The sequence below is a fragment of the Myotis lucifugus genome, unplaced genomic scaffold, assembly GCF_000147115.1.
Source record: "Myotis lucifugus unplaced genomic scaffold, Myoluc2.0 scaffold_288, whole genome shotgun sequence".
Lineage (NCBI taxonomy): Eukaryota > Metazoa > Chordata > Mammalia > Chiroptera > Vespertilionidae > Myotis > Myotis lucifugus.
This window is the reverse complement of record NW_005871336.1, coordinates 1,446,989-1,463,294: the sequence shown is the minus strand read 5'-3', so window position 1 is coordinate 1,463,294 and position 16,306 is coordinate 1,446,989.

The window sequence follows — 16,306 nt, the reverse complement described above, 5'->3', positions numbered from 1 at the left end:
CAAATATTAATAGTACAGCTTTGATCAAGCACCAGCATATATCACACTCCATGTGACTATCTTTTTCTAATAGATATCATGCTTAGGGTGGACATGTTCAACATTGTGTTCTAGAATTGAGCACAGCAGTGAAGCCAATTAATTATTCACTAACAAAACGAGTTAAGAAGAAGCACTGATGAAGAATGCAGGTCAACTCACATCAACTCTATCACGACCATCCTTCCCTGCACCATGCTGTTCCTGTCTACCCAGCTAGACTTCTGTATCTCATAAGAGCTTGTTTTCCCTTTTAGTGCCCAGTTTTCCATTGGGGCTATTTTACTTCCATAAACCCTAGAAACTTGGATAGAACACTGAAATTCTATAAAACACATTTAAGATCAATAAACTATTTAATCTCAACCATTGGTTGAGACCCTGCTCCAAAGAGAAATTACTTGGGATCACAGAGAACCCTTCAAAGTTGGAGTATCACTGCTCTCTTGAATTGTCTATTTGTCTTTTACTAGTTGCTTCATCTAGGTATACATGTTTTATTCCGGCCACCACAATTTGGTGGTCAATTCTACTTCCAGTTCAATTCCTCAGCTCTGATCTCATCCAGCCTCATTTCCACTTCTACCATAATTCAAAAATGTGGTCTCAGTACTCGTACAGAAGATGAGAGTGTTACAATTTTCAAGTACATTTAATCTCTGTGCTGAAGGTGGATCAATATAAATTGAAAGGATCTGTCCAAAGTTGATCACACCTTAGAAACAAAGAGGATTTTACTTTGTTTAATTTTCAAATTTAATTTAAAAGTGATAAAGTTCAAAACCAGTATGTTTAAGAAAAATGTTAATGAGTAAATAAGGTCTATTATTAAATTTTTAAAAAAATCAACATAATACTTTGTCACTCAGTTCATTATGTTTTGACTCAATCAATCATTTGATTTAATTGACTTTATTTTAAATCTCTGAATTGAATTTTATATTATACTTGCACAGGTCTAGTCTGCTGATATAATGAATAAAATAATGGAGCTACTCACAGTTAAGAATAACTCTGTATGTTCTTGAGGTCTGTTCAATAGAGTTGAAATCAATCTGAAAGAAAGTTTCAAAAATTAATTTTTGGGAAAGTTAATTTGGGTAAGTTAAATTAATTTGTGTGTGTGTGAAAGAGATTTTTGCTGTGAATTAATTATGGAAATTAAGGCTAATATGGCATTTTAGAAACATTTGGCTGCCTGTTATTTTAAACTAATGTTTATGGGGAAATGTGTAACTCATTTCACAGAAAAGAATAGGGCTTAAAGTGATTGAATTTTCATATTGTAATTGATTATTCATTTCAGAATTTAGTGTTTGAGGTGGTGACACTATATTTTATTATATTAATCATCATAGGAACTAATTTAACTACCATGATATGGAAACCTGTTAGAAAATCAAAGATTTAAGCATACGTAAAATGTATAGTTTCACTTTTGAGGTCCTATGCCTTTTACTGTTCTGCTAAAACCTAAGCTATTCAGACACAAAAAATAGATGATAGAATTTACCCTCTTAGTATTATATAGACTATAATTTGGACTCTATAACATTGGTTAAAGATTAATAAGCCTTATGCTGCAGCATCAACATATAAATTCTACTAAGTATGGTATTATAATAATTATTATTATCATTAATTCACAGAACTCCTATTTATAAAAAAGATTTGAGAGGGATTAATGTAAAATAGGAAAAAGACCTATTTTAAAAAGATTAAAAATAAGAACCAAGCAATAAGTGACTAGCTTATGGCAGAAGAGAATGATTAAATTCTGAAATCTGTTCTAAAATAAATTACTCCAATTGATTACATAATATAGTTTGAGCTTCTCAGTCACCATGTAAAAATATAAAAGATTATTATTTAATCTTTACTGCTTCATTTAATATAGATGCTAATTCATTAGGAAGCCAAGGCACCATTTTTGGGCTCTAAAAAAAATGTGTTCTATGGCTCATTGTTGAAGTTGTTATTGCTGCATGACAAATATCTCTAAACCCAGTGGCTTATTGTTTTAAACAATATGCATTCCTTTATCATATATCTGGGGGACTCCTACGGTGGTTTGCTATAAACTCTTCTCAGCTGGGCAGCTCTGATGAGTTTAGTTTTGTTTGGCTAGCTAGCCTGGGAAACGCTCTCACATGCTGTCAAAGGTTTAAGAGATGGCCCAGCCCGTGTTGCTCAGTGGTTGAGCATCCACCCATGAACCAGGAGGTCACAATTCGATTTCAGGTCAGGGCACATGCCTTGAGTTTTGGGCTCTATCCTCAGTAGGGGGCGTGCAGGAGACAGCTGATTGATGATTTTTTTGTCATTATGGATGTTTCAATCTCTCCCTCTCCCTTCTTCTCTCTGAAATCAGTAAAAACATATTTTTTTTAAAAAAAGGAGCAAGAGATGCCTACATGACTGTTCAAGAGCTTGTCAAGACTCTATTTGTGCACTAAAAGTCCATTGGCCAAAGCAAATTACATGGTCAAGTCTTAGTTAAGGAATGGGAAGCCCCCCTCCCCCATCTCCTCCCTAGTGGAAGAGCATGGCAAAGTTACATAGAAAAAGGTATGGATATCTAATCCTGTTACTAGAGGGAGTGGAGAATTTGAACAGTAATCCTGTCTACCATAGTCAAATCCAGTCATTCACTTAACAAGTAATTATTGAACAACTAATATGTGGCAGGAATTATTGCAGGTAGAGGGGATATAGCTGGAAGTAAAATGCAAATATCTCTGGCCTCACAGAGCTAATATTTTAGGGGAGGGAGAGAGAAAAGTAAATGTATAAGTAAAACACATATGGACTTGTTCAATCATGACCAATACTGTAGCAAACAATAAAAAGCATAGTAGGTAAATGGAAAATATTAGGAAATAATATTTTAAATGAAATGTTAAGAGAAGACACATTTAACTAAAGATCTAAAGAAGGTAAGGATACTATCTATACAAATAAGTTAGGAGTTCAAATATTCCAAATCAAGAAAGCAATAGATGCAAAGACCTTTAAACAAACAAGTCAAGTTAGACCGAGAAGGTGAGAAACTAGGAGATGATCAGGGTGAATGGGGAAAAACATGTACACTTCATAAACCATGGTAAAAACTTTGATGAGTGCAAAGGCAATTACAGTTCTTGTGATATGAAGAGATGCATGCTTTAACAGGCTCATTCTGTCTTTTTTATTATTATTGAGAATGGAGTGTATACAGATAAGGGAGACAGAGAGAGACTATTGCCATAATTTGCATGAGGCAGGATCTCAGCTTGGAACCTTGGACGAGGGTCATATTGGCGATGGTGGTGGATTCATTTTAAGGAAGAATTGACAGCATTGGCTGAAAGACTGGTTGAGAGATGGAGGAGAGGGGAAGGACTGCCTTTAAAATGTTTGATCTGTTGTGCCGGGGGTTAGGGGAGGCCAGAGGAAGGTCAATGGGGAAAAAAAAGGAGACATATGTACTACTATCTGTAATACTTTAAACAATAAAATAAAATTTAAAAAAATGTTCGATCTGGGCAAATACAATGTACCAGTGGCCACTACCAGAAACGACAAAACTGTAGAAACAGTGATAAATAGGTGCTCAGATGTTAGTAGCTGTGTTTTTCAAAGTAGAGGTATCAACTACATGGTCATATATGTAAGCCTGAGATTTTATGGGGAGGCATGAGCTAAGGATATAAATAGATGAGTCATCTGCCTAAATTATGCTTAAAGCTACAGTTATGCAGGTCATGCATCTCAAATACAATTGCACCAGTATAATGTATTGACCCATTAAATTTAAATAAATGGTCATAGTTCACCCACTATTTTTAAGACTCTTCTAGGGTCAGAGTGCCTATAATATCTAGCATACTGCCTTATAATTCTTAGACCGCTCATAGGTACTTACAATTTTGTTTAAGCCTCAATCAAATGATTGGGGTCAAAGAAAAATGGAGATTCAATGATCTAAAGCTACAGAAAACAAGTAAGAGGAGAAAATATAATGATGGGCTGATGAGAGAATCTTATACTGAACAGGGAGTTGCCTTAAGCTGGCCCCAACTTAAATGATTCCAGGTATATGATGGTCTCACGTCTACAGCTCTAAGTGGTCTGGAAACAGTCGAAGTTGAGTCCAGAGGTTGCCTACAACAGGATGTAAGCTGGGCAAGACTGAAGGTATACAAATCTGATGAAGGACAAGCAAGGCCCAACAGAATCAGGGACTGAGTAGGCCTAGAATTTCAGAAGGCACCATTAGAGTCACTTGAGAGACATATTAAAATCAGTTTTAAGAAGTGACTCCATTCTAGTCTTAAAGTCCAGTCTCTGAAACACTAGGGAATTCCCTCTGATTGGCTTTCTCTGAGTCGATAGTGTTGTGATCGTTCACTTCTATTTAAAAAGCTATAAAGCTTTCTTGCTCCCACTTCAACACACAAGTCAGGGTAGCAGGGGCCACTCACTTGGTGTGTGTTTTACAAATCAATAAGGATTTTGAACTAATCCATACACAGGGATATTTGGTCAGTACAGGAGATTTAATTTGCCTTGGTGTTCATTTACGATTAGTTTGTTTTGTTTACTTTCTTATGTCTTTAGCAAACTTATTTAAAAAGGGATACAAATAAACTTTGTGCCAATTACATAAGAAAATAATTGGATTTTATTAATCCAGGAACTCAGGCAATCAGTTAAGGCAATGGGGTACTTTGGTCTCTGTCACCTCGTTATTCATCACACTAATTAAATGCAAATATTAACAGATTCCTTAGAAATGGGATGCTTTATTCCTTTAGACACCTATACAAGCTCTTTAAGTGGCAATGTTTGTGTCCTTGAAAAAAATACTTGTTTGTGCTGAACCAAGTGTTTGATTTAAAGTAGAAAATTTCATTCTGAGCTACTATAGTGGGTTCTTTATAAATTAAAAAATTAGCACATGAATGGATGACCCTTTCAAGTTTCAAACTTAACAACAATGTCCATTGGATAAGGAGCTAAAAAGTACAATAGATTACATATAGGCTCCAGCTCCATCTATTAGAATAATTGCCTAGATGGTTATAAATAGAATATTTAACTTCTCTGGGCCTCAGTTTTCTCATTGTAAAATGGGTTTAGTAATATGAGCAGCTACCACAAAGAGTTATGGTAATGAGAAAATACAATAATGTACAGTGGGGCCTTGACTTACGAGTTTAATTCGTTCTGTGACAGAGCTCGTAACTCAAATTACTCGTATGTCAAATCATTAAAGTGAACAAGTGAGACACGTGATGCTGGGCTGATGTTGTGGCGTTCACTGTGACGTTCACTGCGCCAACTAGCGGTGGGGTATCTGAAGCTGGCTCGTAACCCGAATTTTAGCTCACAACTCAAAGCAAAAAATCGGCCGAGAGACGGCTCGTATCTCGAAAAACTCCTTAGTCGGGACACTCGTAAGTCAAGGCCCCACTATATATAAAATTCCCTGACAGCCGAAACCGGTTTGGCTCAGTGGATAGAGCGTCGGCCTGTGGACTGAAAGGTCCCAGGTTCGATTCCAGTCAAGGGCATGTACCTGGGTTGCGGGCACATCCCCAGTAGGAGATGTGCAGGAGGCAGCTGATCGATGTTTCTCTCTCATCGATGTTTCTAACTCTCTATCTCTCTCCCTTCCTCTCTGTAAAAAATCAATAAAATATATTTTTTAAAAAAATAAAAAATAAATAAAATAAAATAAAATTCCCTGACAAATATTAGACCCTGGATAAATGGTACTTTTTTTCTCTTCTTCATGTCCCTTTCTCTCAGGAGATTAGGATGTAATCCTATATGTCACAGTTGATAGTAGATTCTCTCTAGATTTTGTAATCTTAATATAATAACATCATTCCAGACGGACTAGTGTTTCCAGTCAATCTGTGAAACTATGCAATGAGAGCACTTTCATTGGTGTGTAAAGACATGACCAACCTGCTCGCTCTGGCTTAGAAGGCAATTCTTCACCACCTTAGGCAATGAGTAAGTGTAATCATACTTTTTTTTGGTTAATCCTCACCCCAGGATATTTTCCATTGACTTTTAGAGAGAGTGGAAGGGAGAGGGAGAGACAGAGAGAAACAGTGATGTGAGAGAGACGCATTGATTGGTTGCCTCCTGCACACACCCCCACCAGTTCCCCGGCTGGCGAGGAACCTGCAACTGAGTTACATGCCCTTGACAGGAATCAAACCCGGGACCCTTCAGTCCGCGGGCTGATGGCTGATGCTCTATCCACTGAGCCAAACTTCCTAGGGATGATCATACTTTTTCAAACTCCTTCAGCCTAACTTATATGGTTGGAATATATTATTTCTAAAAAATTGGCTAGAGCTTGTTGTAATATCATCTGTGTGACAATTTATCTAGCCAACTTTTCTACCCTTGTGTCAATTTGATAATTAAATTGTAGCCATAATTTTATTTTTAAAAATATGAACTCATGTTTACTTTGTGTAAATTAAAAATAAACTAAAAACAAATTAATGTCCCCATTGCATTCCATGATAGAATGACTAAGTAAGGGACTGCATAACTTTAAAAGTGGTTTCTTCCCTATCAAGTACTTTCCTACAAGGGCTTAGTGTTCATTTTGATTATACTTTTATTTCATTGCATATTTCTGTAAGATCCATCATCACCAGATGAGATCTTTTGGATGTTTCATGTTTCCTTTCATTGATGTGATGTTGAACTTGATCATTTGAATGGTTTCCTATTCGGATGGCACCCTAAAATTTTAGGTCTCTGCCCTCATCTCTGTTAAATAGATCGAAGGCAGAACTAAAGCTCCTTTGTAGTGCTCATCTCCACTCACAATCTTTTCTGTCTGAGGCATTCGCGACAGACACAATCCAGACAGCTCGTGCCCCATGGCACTAAGAAATTAAAAGATAACATAAATGATATGGCGCCAGAAAAACCATTACAGTGATAAAAAGGAAGAGACAATTTAGCCTAAGTCTTTGAAACATCTAAATTAATACTCAACACATGGAAAGGTGTAAGTTGCCTGTGGGAAAGTCATGGAAATCACTCATAGATAAAAATCAACATGGACAGAGACACACACTGTAGTGAGGTTGGTTGAGTGTGGCAGTGAACTCTGGCATCCTGTTAGGCGTGGTGGAGCAACTTCCTCCAAGTTTTGTTAATGCTCAGATAAGATCAGAGCCATCTGACAGTTGTCTTTGATGTGAAAAGTTAAGTTACTGCCCTGTAGTTTATTTTCTCCTCTTGGATGTATGCTCCCTCTTGTTTTTCAGATGCAGAGTTCTGACAGCATGTGATTGTAAAAGATATTTTGAAGTAGCTGAGAGGATATGCTATCAAGGTCAGTGGAAAATAATCACCTTTTTATATGAAAATGCAATTCAGAATTCTATATGATTCTGTTATCTCAGAGGCCTGTGCTTATTAGCTTCGTTTGATTTTGATAATTCACCTTGGTAGGGGCAAATGATTAAATTTGAGGGATTTTTCTATTTTATGAATTTATATAAAAGTTAATACACATAATCATAATAAAGTGCACTATTGTAGCCTACCTTAGGGTAAATTCTCTAAATCGTGTGTGTGTGTGTGTGTGTGTGTGTGTGCGTGTGTGTGGCCAATCAAAGCCACTACTGTGAATAAGTAATGAAAAATAATTTTAATTAGCTTATACAGTGTACCATTTTTGTATTGACAGGCTTGCAGGTCATCTGTGTTAAAGTGGTTAAATATTCCTTCTGAAAATGTTATTTTAAAAAATCAGTTTACTTAGCAAACTGCTCTGATAAATAGCCACTAGTGAAATAGGCCATGGCTGCTTGTTTTCTGGTGTCCCATCTCTCCACCAGGGCCCTTCACACTGCCACCAGCTTCACTTGACGAGTCTCTAACTTAAGCGTGCGAATCACACATCTGACCTGTAGCCAGGGCTGGCTTCGTGGCCATGTGACCTCTGCAGTCACACAAGGTCCCAGTGCTCTTTGAATGCCCTGTTGTCACTGTCTTGAAATTCTTATTATCTTCGGCTTTGTGTTTTGTAAGAGAATTCCAATGGCACAATTGAACGTGGTTGGGGGTGAGAGGGGGAGGGTTGGAGTCCTGGTTCATATAGAGTCCTGCCTCTCAGCCACTCTGTGTGGATTTTCAGTTGCCCTCCAATCCCTGGCTCACTGTTGCTTCCTTTCAGCTGTGGCAACAGCTCTTCTTTTCTAGGGGTCTGGGCAGGGAGCTGGGGGAGTTCACATTCTACCTTCATCCTTCACCCTTCCATGTGGGGCCTGGGTGTGAGCACAACTCAGGGGACCTGGGTCAGAGTCCAGTGCCCTGCTCCTGTATCTCAGGGTGGGGCTCGGGTTGGTCACTGCCCCCACCATTAGCGACTCTGGGGTACATCCAGTAAGCAGCCAGAGGCCACCTATTAAAACTAACATTGCCCTAGCTGGTTTGGCTCAGTGGGTAGAGCGACAGCCTGCAGACTGAAGGGTCCCAGGTTCGATTCCAGTCAAGGGCACATGCCAGGGTTGTAGGCTCAGTCCCCAGTGTGGGGCGTGCAGGAGGCAGCCAATCAGTGATTCTCTCTCATCATAGATGTTTCTATCTCTCCTTCTCCCTGAAATTAATAAAAAAAAAAACTTTAAAAAAAACCCTAACATTACTCACTATAAAGAATAATGGGAAAATGTTTGCTAATAAATTTTAAAAATTAGTTTTAAATACAAACATATGAACACTGAACTCATTTGAGGAAATACCAAAATGACACAGTTTGCATCATAGCTTTTTCCCAGAGGGTGCCAAAGAAGAAAAAAGGAAAAAAAGAAAGAAGGGGACATCTATAATACTTTCAACAATACAGATACATTTTTTAAAAATAAAATGAAATTGAAGATTGATTTAAATGATTATATATGTATATATTAAATAGCAAATAAAAACACCATGATAAATCAAGAGAGAGACCACTGAAAAAAGGAAATGCTTTATATTCCAGTGCCTTTTGCAGCACTGTTTCCCCACTTTTTTTTAACAAGGGGCCCTGCATTTTCATTTTGCACTGGGTCCCTCATATTATGTAGCCAGCCCTACTTATACTCAACTGTATTGGATTCCTTCCAGTGCTATCTATTTCTATTTACCTTTCTTTTCTCCTTAAACTGAATTTTGGATAGAGATCTGCCCTTAGACATAAATACCATATGTGCCTCCCTGGGCCAGTGTCCTCCTGGTACCTGCACAGTGGACTGGTCAGCCTCCACGCACTCAGAAGGTGCTCCCTGGTTTGTATTTTTGGTCCTGAAGTTCCCCGTAGGGACTTTCTGGCTGATAGATTGGACAGATGTATGTGGCCAGCAGACACAGCTATCGCTGCAGTATGAATGGAGCTGCAGCAGAAGTTTCAGTAAGAAGCTAACTGCAAAATATGAAATGCATGGCTTCAGATAGTGATGTCTTCAGGACTGGTGGTGAGGACAGCAATATTGTGGGAGAAATCAAATATTTGATTAGCAGCAGGCTTAGAGAGTCTATAATGTCCTTTTCATCTCTAAATTGCATGGTTTCAGAAATGAAGGGATATTATTGGCCTAAGAAAAATAAATTATCCCTAATGTGCTTTTCATGATTTTGAAATATCACTGAAAATTGCCTTCAAAATCTAGGCAGTTGAGCATAGTTACATAATTCTACTTGAGGCAACTTAATAGAGATTTTTAGGCCTATCTTTCTGACATCATTTGCTGAAAGTTCCAGAGGGACTTGAGTATCATGCAATATTAACAGATGAGAGAAATAAAGAAATTAAAATGAAATGCTTGACTCAACCCAATCACTTATCTGCCTAGTATTTTTTGGAATCAGTTCTTTGTGTCCATATTTAGAGTCGTCTGTGACTTTGGCAATTTATTTAATAACTCTTAGCCTGTTTCATTACCTTTAATGTGGCAATGATAATGCCCCATTTTGTGATTAGATAAATAGCCATAGAAAGTCCCCAGAACCACATACCAAATAAAATGTAATTCCATTTATGCTTGGAACATCTCAGCTTAATCATAGTTTCATAATACACTATGCACATGACAGAAACAATGAACCTCACTGAACATCTTTATAATGATGGGGTACTTATAATATCAATTTCAGGAGACCAATGTATATGAAAGTATAAGGCATTAATTAATTACTTAACTCTCCTTTGAATTTTCCTGATGTCTAGAATGAGATGAAATGTTCATAAGGACTGCATTTTGAATTACTTACCAAAAAAGGTGGTGGGCAAATAATTTTAATTATTTAAAAAATATTTTCCAGATATGAGGTAAATGGCACTGGCATGATATTACTTGATATTCTAAGTGAAATTGCTATAATAGTCTAGTTGGGCACTCTCACTTATCTAATTCTCTTTTCCTACGAGAAAAATTCTATATAATAAAAGCCAGCGGAATGACCAGAACAACACGTCGACTGCTCGCTATGTCATGAACTGACCACCTGGGGGCAGACGCTTAATGCAGGAGCTGCCCCCTGGTGGTCAGTGTGCTCCCACAGTGGGAGTGCCACTTGGCTGACTGGGCTGAGTGGTGCTTCCACAGCAGGAGCAGCCGCTCAGAGGGTGGGTCCACAGCTGTTCAGCTGACCAAGATGAACAGCACTCCCACAGCGGGCCATGCCCCTCACCAGGTGCACGAATCCCATGCACTGGGCCTCTAGTAAGGTAATAAAAAACCTTGACTCACATATTTTTTCATTCGGGTCCATGTCAATGATTTAGAAAACTACATTCTGGCCCAAATTGGGCACCTTCATAAATTATGAAACTATAATGTTTGATCCAGTACAGTTGGTTCTTCCCCTTTCTGTTGTGATTACTTCAAATGACTGCTTGTTTATTCAGTTTTTAATGTGTTTTGTAACATTTAATTCATTTCTACCTTCACAGCTACTTAGTATAATAGTGTCCCATATGACCTCACTGTGGATAATTTATTTCTATTGCAAATTATGTTCTACTCTGTCACCAGGGTCAACTCCCAAGATAATGAATTCAAGTCACTGGAGATTTGAGGGGAAGTAGAAAGCAACCTTCTTCCCTTGTTGGAACCAACTAAAATTTAAGACAGAGGAGAGACTAATAAATATACAAAAGCCAACTATAATACATACACTATTTTTCAAAGAATGTGGATTTGGTTATGCAGACAAATATGTTTATTTATACCTGCCAAACAAGTCTATCCCCTGGAATAGCCCACTTAATGGAAATCTTGAGTGTGTGTGTGTGTGTGTGTGTGTGTGTGTGTGTGTGTGTAGGTGGGCAGAGAGGATACAGTGAATCATAGTAAATAGACTAGCTGCAACAATCCACCTACATCAACCTTTGAAATCGAAGCCCATCCTTGTTACCCATTAGGCAATATGCCAGATCTCTGTCTCCACTTTAATAAAAATAGTCCTGATGAAAGGATATATCTCTGTGAAGCAGTTTATATCAACTCTACCTGAAATCTTTCCATGATAGCTTAAACAGTAATTTCATACTCTCCAGCCTGAGCGCTTTCCCCAAAATATGGTTCCTTGAAGTGGCCCTACTTCATCTACTGCCCTTAACCTCATTTCCTATACTCAGCCACAATTCCATTCTACCACACTGGACTTCCTCTAACATAGTGACACATTGTATTTACATTTTTATTCCCATGTCATTGCCTTAGCCTACAAAGCTCTCCTCTTTGGATTATTTTACCTGTCAAAATTGTACTCTGCCTTTAAAATTTAGATGAGCTACTAACTCATCCAAAATCTATTCTCTGATCTTAACCTAGTTGGACTTATTGTCTGCCTCCGTTGGGTCCTGGAGCTCATGCATTTAAAGCAGTATTTCTAGTCACTTAAACTTCTACATGGGAAAGATCACTAATTTGGCCAGGGTTTGAATCCTATCTCTGTTGGTTTTTATCTATGAAACCCTGAATTAGTTACCCTTTTTTTTGTATTATTTTTCAAACCTTACAATGTTTATACCAATGCCTAATTCATAGGACATTCATAGAAGCAAGTAAGAAAAGGTAGATTGAATTCACCTTGGAGTAGTAGAGCTCAATATATTTGTTTCATATTATCCCTATCTCATTCCTCAACACTTTTGGACTACATTATATATTGGGGGTTAGGATTTCAACATAAGACTTGCGGGGATGGGCACAAATATTCAGTTGATAGCACTGTCCTTCAGATGATAGCTACAACTAAGGTGTTCAAATTTACCTTCTGAAATATGCTGAAGTTTCTGTGACATTTCTACATGATAGTATAAAATGTCAGCTCCTGAACTTTTAGTTATAGGTAAAAATTATTTGAGGACAACAACTTGGCATTAAATGGCAGGCTTATATTCAAAATGGCAAGCATCTACATATTCCTAATATAAGCTTCTAATAAATACACACTTCTAATAAAACTGTTTATCTCTACTATCCTGTAAAAATATTCCTTTTACGAGCTAGAGGCTCTTTCTTGCAAAACTGGGCGCTTGCCCATGAAAATGGGTAATTCAGAATGAGATTGTTATTTTCTATATACATAAGATGACTACAAAATTACAGTTGGCAATTTGCTGATAAGAAACTTATGCTTTAAAAAATTCTCAATGTCAGCTTTAAAGCAATAATCAGCTGAAAAGTGACACTCAGATCATTTAGAATGACTTTTTCTGAGAGTAACTGTAGTTTGACAGCCAGAAATCATGGATCAGAATAGTTTCACCATAAATGCTTCTTGATTCCTGATGTGCCACTGCTACCACTACCTGTATCTCTATGGATTGTCTTCCATCCCACATTCTGTGCCGGGGTTACCATGACCTTTCTGTATTGTTGGCTATAATACAGCAGAGAAGGGAGTTGGGAAGAAGCAGAGGGAGATGCTATAAAGTTGAAGAATTGAGATAAATCCTTTGACTAGTTTCATGTAACCTCCTTCCAGAGATGAGCTTGGCATGAAAGCTTGAATAGATTTCAATGCACTGGTCATGACTGATTCTCCACAAGCCATTGTTTATGCCTCTGGGACACACCACCCTGTGTGTAGAGGGTGTGCTCCCATTCCACGACCACGAAACAGCACATTTTTGCCAAGGAGCCTCACAAGACTATATTTATTGCAAATTATTCATTTGGGTAACATATTTGTTGAGGTCAGGAAAAAAATCCTATTCTATTTAAAATATTAAATCCAATATAAAAGGTAAATAATAGTACAGGATAGTGATTAAGGATAGTAATTAAGGATACAGTTTTCCTGCCCAGCTGGTGTGGTTCAGTGGTTGAATGTCAACCAATGAGCCAGGAGATCACGGTTCAGTTCCTGGTCAGGGCACATGCCTGGGTTGAAGGCTCAATCCCCATTGTGGGCTTGGAGAAGGCAGCCAATCAGTGGTTCTCTCTCATCATTGACGTTTCTATCTCTCTCCCTTTCTCTCTGAAATCAATACAAATATATATTTTTAAAAATACCTACTAGCAATATCTAAAAAATTAAAACACACACACACACACACACACACACACACACACACACACACACAACACAGTTTTCCTGATTTCAAATCTTGTCGCAGCCATTTACTGTTTTCTAAATTTCAGCAAAAGCTCAATGTATTGTACAATGAGTTAATACTGTCGTGTCCATCTCCAAAGTAATGTGAAAGTTGAGAATAAACATGAAACCCTTAGCAAAATACCAGGTAAGTACTATAAGTTCCCACTGTCTTTAGCTATTACTAGGAATTATAACTCATAGCAAATACAATCAATCTTTCGAACTAACTGAATTTACTTGTACATTTTTTCTTGGATTGACTACTAATGTCTAGTGGTATACACAGGGTTTAAGGAGTACTTATCAGCACTTTTGAGGAGTTTATATTTTTACTTTCAAATGAATAGTCATTTCTATTAGTTTCTAAAACTCTTTTTTATTCAAATGCCGAAAACTAGCCCTAATTTTGTCAATAAATTGAGTCATTTTTTTCCATATATTCAGGTCAATTATTTGAACAAAGTTTACAAAGCTACATAAATGCAGTGAATTAAAATTCTTCCTATTTATGGGGTTTTGACATAAAATGCCTAGCTGTACTAGGACCAGACTTTTAAAAGCCAAGTACCTAAGCATTTTAAATCTAATTATTTTTACTGTTCTTAAAACCAAATTACACCAAATGATTTAGGATATTTACTTTAAATATTGATCTGCGTTGGCTTATTTCATTTTGTAGCAATATTCTCCAAATATCTTACATGCATTAGAAAAATCTATACCTGAAAAAAACAAAACTATGGCATAATTTTTATAATGGCTCACTTTTTTATTCTAGCCTATAACCTTTATAATTTGACTGTAAAACTGACTCTCTTGCCAACAGATATCTAATGCCAAAAATAAAGTGGACTTTGGGAATGTCCATCTAATTAAACAGACACAAATATGCCTTTTAAAAAAGAAGATGTGCAGGTAGCTGCTATCACATATTTTCAAAGGAGCAAGAAACATTAAAAGGATAAAATAAATTCTAAACTCATACCATTGCCCTTAAAATATTGATATATAAATATTCTGCTTCTACTCTTGGTATGTCCTCATTCTATGGTGACATTTTTAAAGACCAAATATATGTAAAAATATTTATAATTTTAGTATATAAGGTTATATGTTCTTCTATGGCAATATTTATACTTTATTAACTTTATGTCCATGTTTTAAGTAAAAAAGAAAATTTCATTTGCCTATGACTTAACAAAAAAATTTCAAGTGGTAAAGATAGAAGAAATAATCTTCAAATATATGCATGTGCATGTGTATGCCACTGTGATTCAGAAAAAGTATTATTATTTTCTGACATCTGGCTTATTTCTGTAACACCACATGGCTGTCTTTCTTCTATGCATTTGTATTTTCACATGGTGATCTCCACCTATGTGTGTGTGTGATTCTATGTCTCTTCTCTTATAAGGAAACTAGAGGCCCAGTGGACGAAATTTGTGCACTGTGGGGGGTGTCCCTCAGCCCAGGCTGCACCCTCTCCAATCTGGGACCCCTCGAGGGATGTCTGACTGCCCGTTTAGGCCCAATCGCAGGATGGGCAGTCAGACATCCCTCTCACAATCCAGGACTGCTGGCTCCCAACCATTCGCCTGCCTGCCTGCCTGATCACCCCCTAACAGCTCCCCTGCCAGCCTGATTGATGCCTAACAGCTCCCCTGCTGGCCCAGTTGCCCCCAACTGCCCTTCCCTGCCGGCCTGGTCACCCCCAACTGCCCTCTCCTGCAGGCCATCTTGTGGCCACATGGGGGCGGCCATCTTGTGTGTTTGAGTGATGGTCAATTTGCATATTGGTTGTGACTAATTAGCATATCAGGGTTAATTAGCATATCCCTCTCTTATTATATAGGATAGTCATATGAAATACCCACTACTCTGGTTTGACATCATCTTAATTCAATTACATGAGCAAGGACCCTATTTACAAATAAGGTCACATTCAAAGGTATCAGGAGTTAAGGTTTCAAGATACACTTTAGGAGGACACAATTCAACTTACAGTAAGGAGCAGGAAAATAATTCATTTCCATCATCAGTGCATACAGTTCTATGATAGGAAAAGGAAACAACTCCTAAAGGATCACTAACATTGATACCACCTTCGCACACAGATGCTAGACCATTCACAGGAATGGAAAAGCACTATAAAATGCCTGATTATGAGACTTTTAAACCCCTTGATTTAAAGACTCTTGAACAGGGAATGTCGTTGGCCTTTGGTGCGAGTTATTAGAGCATTTATTCTTTTTAAAAAATATATATTTTATTGATTTTTTACAGAGAGGAAGAGAGAGGGATAGAGAGTTAGAAACATTGATGAGAGAGAAACATCGATCAGCTGCCTCCTGCACGCCTCCTGCTGGGGATGTGCCGGCAACCCAGGTACATGCCCTTGACTGGAATCAAACTTGGGACCCTTCAGTCCGCAGGCCGACACTCTATCCACTAAGCCAAACCGGTCAGGGCTAGAGTGTTTATTCTTATCTGCACATGGAGTCCCATGTTTCCTGCTAACTTTAGGCATTGTGAAGGTGGGCTTCAAGAAGATTACTCAAAGAGCCGTGCAACATATTTAATTAATATCTTAACATCCGAGAAATCAAAATACAAGTGACTGGCTGGCTAGTTAAGGGGCCAAAGAGCCGCATGTGGC